Source organism: Crocodylus porosus, unplaced genomic scaffold (genome assembly GCF_001723895.1).
Source record: "Crocodylus porosus isolate Cpor-Errol unplaced genomic scaffold, CroPor_comp1, whole genome shotgun sequence".
Taxonomy (NCBI): domain Eukaryota; kingdom Metazoa; phylum Chordata; order Crocodylia; family Crocodylidae; genus Crocodylus; species Crocodylus porosus.
The window spans coordinates 34,212,337-34,218,336 of NW_017728951.1; the positions used below are offsets into that span (position 1 = coordinate 34,212,337).

Sequence of the window (6,000 nt, forward strand, 5' to 3'; positions counted from 1 at the left end):
CCACCTGCAGTTTGCTTTCCAATTCCTTTAACATCTTCATCACTTGCCTGCCCCTTCCTTACTCCTTACCAAGGGGTAGCAAAAGTGAGAAAATTAATCTTCTCCCTTTTGCCCCAATTTCATCTGCCTGGCTGAAAAAATCTGAAGCTTTTCTAATGTTATGGGACACAATAGCACAATATGCTATTTGTAGAAACTCAGTCAACACGTGGAGGCAGTCATGGGCTCCAGAGTCCAGTGCTGAACCAAAGCTCCTTCACACAACAGGAACGTAATGGGAACATATATTGCTGATCCTGAAAATCAACAGACCTTCCTGCTTGCCTGTTTCCACAGATATACACAAACCCAGACCCTGCAGATAAATTAATTGCTTCTGAATCCCAGTCCTTTCATGGAAACATCCCCCAGTGAAAGCCCTGAAGTCAGTCTACCAGTGGCTCAAGGAAACAACTAGAATCAAATCTACATGAGTAACAATTCCAGGGTCAAGGCTAAAATCCCAACTTGTTCCCACAGAAGTCACTTGCAAATTTACTGAAATTTTGCAGAAGTGGAAAATGAATTCCTAGATATTCTTTTAGCACAATACAGAGTGCCCAGATACTCCAACACACACACGAGTTCATCGTCATATTGCGTGCAGGCAGAAGTTGTTTGTTACATGATCGGCCCCTTAAATGTGCTCTAGTCATACCCTGGCAGAAGAGCATGGCTGCAGAGAACTTTAAAAGTGCCTGATCATGGGAGAAATTAACCCTCATTTAATGAGGATTCAGATGAAAGCACTCCAAAGTGATGCGCCTTCATTAACTTCTGTTTGGCTTTGCCCAGGAGCAGGGCTGGGCTGTCCAGCCCAACCCCCGGGGATATCTTCAGGATGGCAGGGGTAGGAAAGGAGGGGAGGGAGCTCCATTTGGGGTTGGAGGGTGGGGCAGGTGGATTGGCTCCAATCCCCACCCTCCAGTACAGGCTGGGCAAACCCCAGACAGAGCTCCCTCCTCTCCCTTCCCCCCTCCCATCCTGAAGACAGTACCAGAGCTGAAGGTAAGGGGCAGGGCTAGGGGAGATACAGGCAGCCTCTCTCCACTGGACTGGCTCCAAAGTGGAGCTCAATGGCTACTACCCCTCCCCCTGACTTAACAGTGAATGTCTGTTGGCGGGGGTGGCAGGTCGCTGCAGCTCATGGCAAAAGCATCATGAGTTACAGCGGGGAACCACATGCCCTCAGTTCCCACTGTGCTGCTTTTCTTCCTTTTGTTTTGCTCTGGAATGCAATGCCTTGTACAGCAAAATTACACCTGGATGGGACACAGCTGAAGCATCACTAGACCAGTTCAGAAGGCATCAAAATGGTCTAACTTGTATGTGCTCTAAAATAAAGCTGACAGACAAGCAGAACTGACTGTAAGGTATGACAGCCTATGTGTGATCCAACTAAAGCTGACAGACAGAGGCAGACCTGAGAGTCAGGAACTACAGTATTAGAGATCTGGCAAATACTGCTGCTTGCTGACTCTGAACATTTACACGCAGCCAGTGTTAATCTTGTAAAGCCTCTATAGGGACTTCTTCAACAAATTAAAAGCGTTCTTTTCCCTCTGTCATTCGAGTGGAGAATGACATAGAGAATCTTACAACAACCTTCTCATTCAAATCTGTAGCACCGTATCTCAGAACAGCACCCAATCTGGGAGCATTCACAGGCTGAGGGACAAAGGATGGTGTGGGGAGTGTTCTGGGGATGTTGCCAGGTGAGAGATTTAGTGGAAGTGGGCCCCATTTCTGGACCGTCTTCTGTTTCTGGCTAGATTAGTTTGCCTTAGTTACTGGGTCATTTAATCACTACCGGTTAGCATCTGTCTCCTGAGCTTGCAAATAGTGATATACACAGAGACAACAGAAAGAATGGGAAGGATCACTAAGGCAATACATCCTATGCTCATCGAAAGATGACCGCTTAGGTAAATGGCGATGGAAGAGCAAGAGAAAGGAATCCATAACCAAATCTCTGTGAAGAGGGCACCCTTTGGAGGACCAAACCAAACCAAACCAAACCAAACCTTCCAGCCCCTAACAGCTACAAAACTATGAAACCACACAGTTTACAAATACCAACCCCATGGCTTTAAACACTCATGTTACTTTACATTCAGTGAACAGAACTGATGTAAATGGAGTCACCTTGTGGCAGAAAGGTCAGATTTGTCCGCCACCGCACAACTCACTCTCACTGAAACACCCACCCACACACACGCCCCTGGAATGAGTAAATAGCACATACCCTCAGCCGAAGTGACACACTGCCTCAAACAACTCACAAACACTGGAAACACAAGAACTCTTGCAAACTTATGGAACGTGATACTGAAGAAAGACAAAGCTTTATGTGATCTCACTGTAGATCAAATGTGGCACTACTGTGGCTTTCTTGGGACAATGGTCAGAATCTACTTCAGACAAGACCAGAATATGTGAATTGTAGTCCCCTTAAACACATAAACATGTGCCCACCTACCTGACAAAAAGTAAAAAACCCTCCCCATTTACTCACATAGGGCACGTCCCTATGAGCAGGAACACGTGTTTCCCCAGGGACAAGTAGCAGCAGTATACCTTGTGCCACTGCTACCTATCCCCAGGGAAGACCATGCCATGCTTGCTCTAGTGTACAGCACATTGACCTAGGTGGGGTAGGGAGGCTGGGGCCAGCAACTATGCTGTCTGCTGCAGCTTACCTGGGGTCCTAGGGGCCTCTGGGAGCTGTAACCATGGCAATCCTGCAGCAGCGAGCCTGGGCAGCATCTCCCAGGGTAAAAAAACCCAACAAAGTAGCAAAGTAGCAGCACAGGGAATGCCTGCATGTGAGGCATGTCTAGTATGTGGTGCCACAGGTAGGTCTATGGTGCTACATACCGCATGTCCGCACTCACCTGGACACATCCATAGTCTCTGGGCCCAAAGCCTGGCTGCTGGCACCAAACCACATAGTTTACAAATACCAACCCCATGGCTTAAAACACTCAACTTCAGTTAACACAACTGAAATAAATGGAGTCACCCAGTGGCAAAAAGGCCACATTTGTTCACCACCATATAACTCACTGTCATGCAAACACACACATGCACATCCTCTTAGAATAAATAAATAACACATACCCTCAACCCAAAGAGACATACTAATTCAAACAACTCACAAATACTGGAAACACAAGGACTCTCAGAAACCTATGAAACCTGACACTGAAGAGAGACAAAGCTTTATGTGATCTTACTGAAGCGTACCTGCTACATCCCACCACAACATCCTAAACACATGAAAACTAGCAGCAAGACCAAGCTTAATAAGCAACTCTTACTGCTCCAATAAACTTGGTTAGTTTCAACAAACCAAAGAACACACTTTGGGTAAACAGAATTTTCTCCAGCCCCGACAGTTTTTCTTGATTATGGATAGAGCTGTATTTCCATGACCCCTGACCATGTCTAGACGTGCAGGGGTGTGCGCTTGCAGTGGCAGACATAGTACTGGCACAAATTTGTGCTGGCACTTTGTGCCTCATTGCTCGCCCCTGCATGTGGATTTTGTTGCGGGACAAATTGTTTCGTGCTGGGTAAACTGCCCTTGCTCAACTTCTCCCAGCTCCCGGAGCAGTAGGGAAACAAATGGAGAAGTAGAGATGCTCTGGCTGGCAGCCAGAGCATCTCTCTGAAGGACCAGGCCTCTGTTCTGGCATATGCTATTTTCATATGCACCGAGATGCTTTTTTTCCTGGTGCTTGTTTTTTGTTACCAGGAAATCCTGGTAACAAATTTTCCCTCCACAATGCAAATTTGCAACACAAGACACATTTTAATATTCCATATGTGCAGTTCATGTTGCCACAAAAGGTCTCTGGTGTCACAGACTACATGTGCCTGCACATCTGGACATAGCCCCTGTGTTCAGCTTTAGTAGTAACACCAGCACAGACAGAATCAAATCCTAAGAAGAGACAAGGCAAATGGCTTAGAAAAACAGAGGGGGAAAAATGGTTGAGGGATTCAATTTCCAAAGCTTCTGGCTCACACTGCAGGAATACAGCTATTTCTTAACTAATCCCATGGCCTTTAAATTCAGTCCACAGTGCTTGTTATAAATCTTGGCTATGTTGGGGGTTGAAGCAAAACTATGTATTTCGAAAAAACTTTGAATCCACAGTAGTAGGACATGGCTGGATAAGCAAAATAGGCAGAATAAAAAAATCATGATCTATTTTAATTACCAGCATTTGCCATGGGTTAAATCTTCAGTTCCTTATTCAGAATTTTTGGTCTTTATGGGCATAAATAACCCAGCAAGAACTGCAAAAATAAATATATCTATCAAGGTTTCATCCCATCTCAACTGATTAATTCTTTTTTTAAGGACTTTTTCACCTTGTTTTAGTTTTCTCCTTTCTGCCTCTCTATTGCTCTTCTTGGCAACAGTAGGAAGCCAGCTTTGTAGCCCTCTGACTAGTACCATTGCAAAATTAAATATCCTAATGGCAAAATTAATTTCCATCAGCATCATGGACTCAGTATTAGAATCCTGTTTCTTATTTAGATCTCTTGCCTATAGATTGCATAAATAAGCATAAGTTCAGATTCTCAGAGTCCATGTAAATTATTTATGCATTTTTAGTTTTGCAGATGGACTAATAAAACACTGTACCTTGCGTTGGCAGAGATTCCTGCAACAACTGGACTCAAAAACCTCATACCATTTAAGAATTTTTCCAGGGAATAAAACTGGATACAAGTCATAATCACAGTCCTTTATACTGACCCCTTACCACTGCCTAGGTATTTTAACTATTTTGCTTTTTCATGCACTTAATGGACACTTATTGTAGTCCATAAAATATTTAAATTGTTTTCTTTCCATTTGTCCAAAAAACATTCCCTCCCAAACCTTTATACATAACACTAAAGTTTTTTAAAACTATCTTCTCTGTAGGCAATAATCAGCTAGAAAATAAAATCAATTTATATTTGCTTAAAGTTGCTTACAGCACAATATACAGCCAAACAGCACAATTAAAGGAACATTCATAACAACTTAGGAGCCTTTTTAAAAGATCAAGCTCATTTACTATATAATATACTATTTTTTCCATAAAGAGTAACAACAAAGAAGAAAAATCTTTCCACATGTAGACTCTAGGGAGCAATCCTGCATTGCCTCTGAGTAGGGGAGGATGGAGATGACTAACTAAAGGGTCTTTTTAACTCTAATTGCTACAGGAAAAATTATAAAGGGTGCTTAATTTTTCTCATCTGACCAGTTTCATAATTGGCCTTCACATGGTCACATACACAAACACTGCATCATCATTAATATTTCCCAAATTTTAAAAAGCCCATATAATTGTTTTCCTTACCTTCTATATTTCAGCTTCCACATCAGAGACAGTGCAGAACTATATTTGCTTCAGTTAAGTCAAAACTTCACTGTATCTTACAGCAGTCTGCTTAGTATTAATATTTCCCATTATGATACGCTCCAGGCTCCTCTTTTTAACATGACTTTCTTCATAGGAATTATAATTTGTAATAAAAAAGTAGAGGAGGCAACTCTTGAGCCTTCACAGACCCACCCAGACAGGTGAAATGAAGTAAGCAAGAAATCCGAAGTTAGTAAAATGTACTTAAATAGATCTCAGGCAAGGGGGAATCAAATGAGAGTTCATGGTGGGGAAGAAGCAAACATACGTATTGGAATAACCATGCGGTGTCAAGTAACAGGCAGTTGAAATAAACACACTCATCAGCTATTTTTACATTCAGATTTGCCACTGGTAGTGCTCCAGAGATAACTAACTAGCAGAAAATAGCGTTATGTGATTGGCCAGCTGCTGCCTGTGATTCAAACCTTAAAGCATTGCATTTTGTATCTACAGGTAGTGGGCAAACATGTTGTGTAAAGTTACCCTCAAAAAGCAACTACTTTCCTAGTGATGTTGTTTCATAAATAGC

At 42.8% G+C, this 6,000-nt stretch overlaps 1 protein-coding gene across 1 annotated transcript in view; it reads right to left on the bottom strand.

The window, feature by feature from the left end:
* The window catches only part of CUNH10orf71 (chromosome unknown C10orf71 homolog), a 34,103-nt gene extending 28,443 nt beyond the window's left edge, over nucleotides 1-5,660 (bottom strand). Inside the window, exon 1 of the mRNA XM_019555640.1 lies at nucleotides 5,406-5,660. The gene's annotated coding sequence lies outside the window, so the exon portion shown is untranslated. The remainder of the gene's footprint in view (nucleotides 1-5,405) is intronic.
* Between the last annotated feature and the right edge of the window lie 340 nt (nucleotides 5,661-6,000).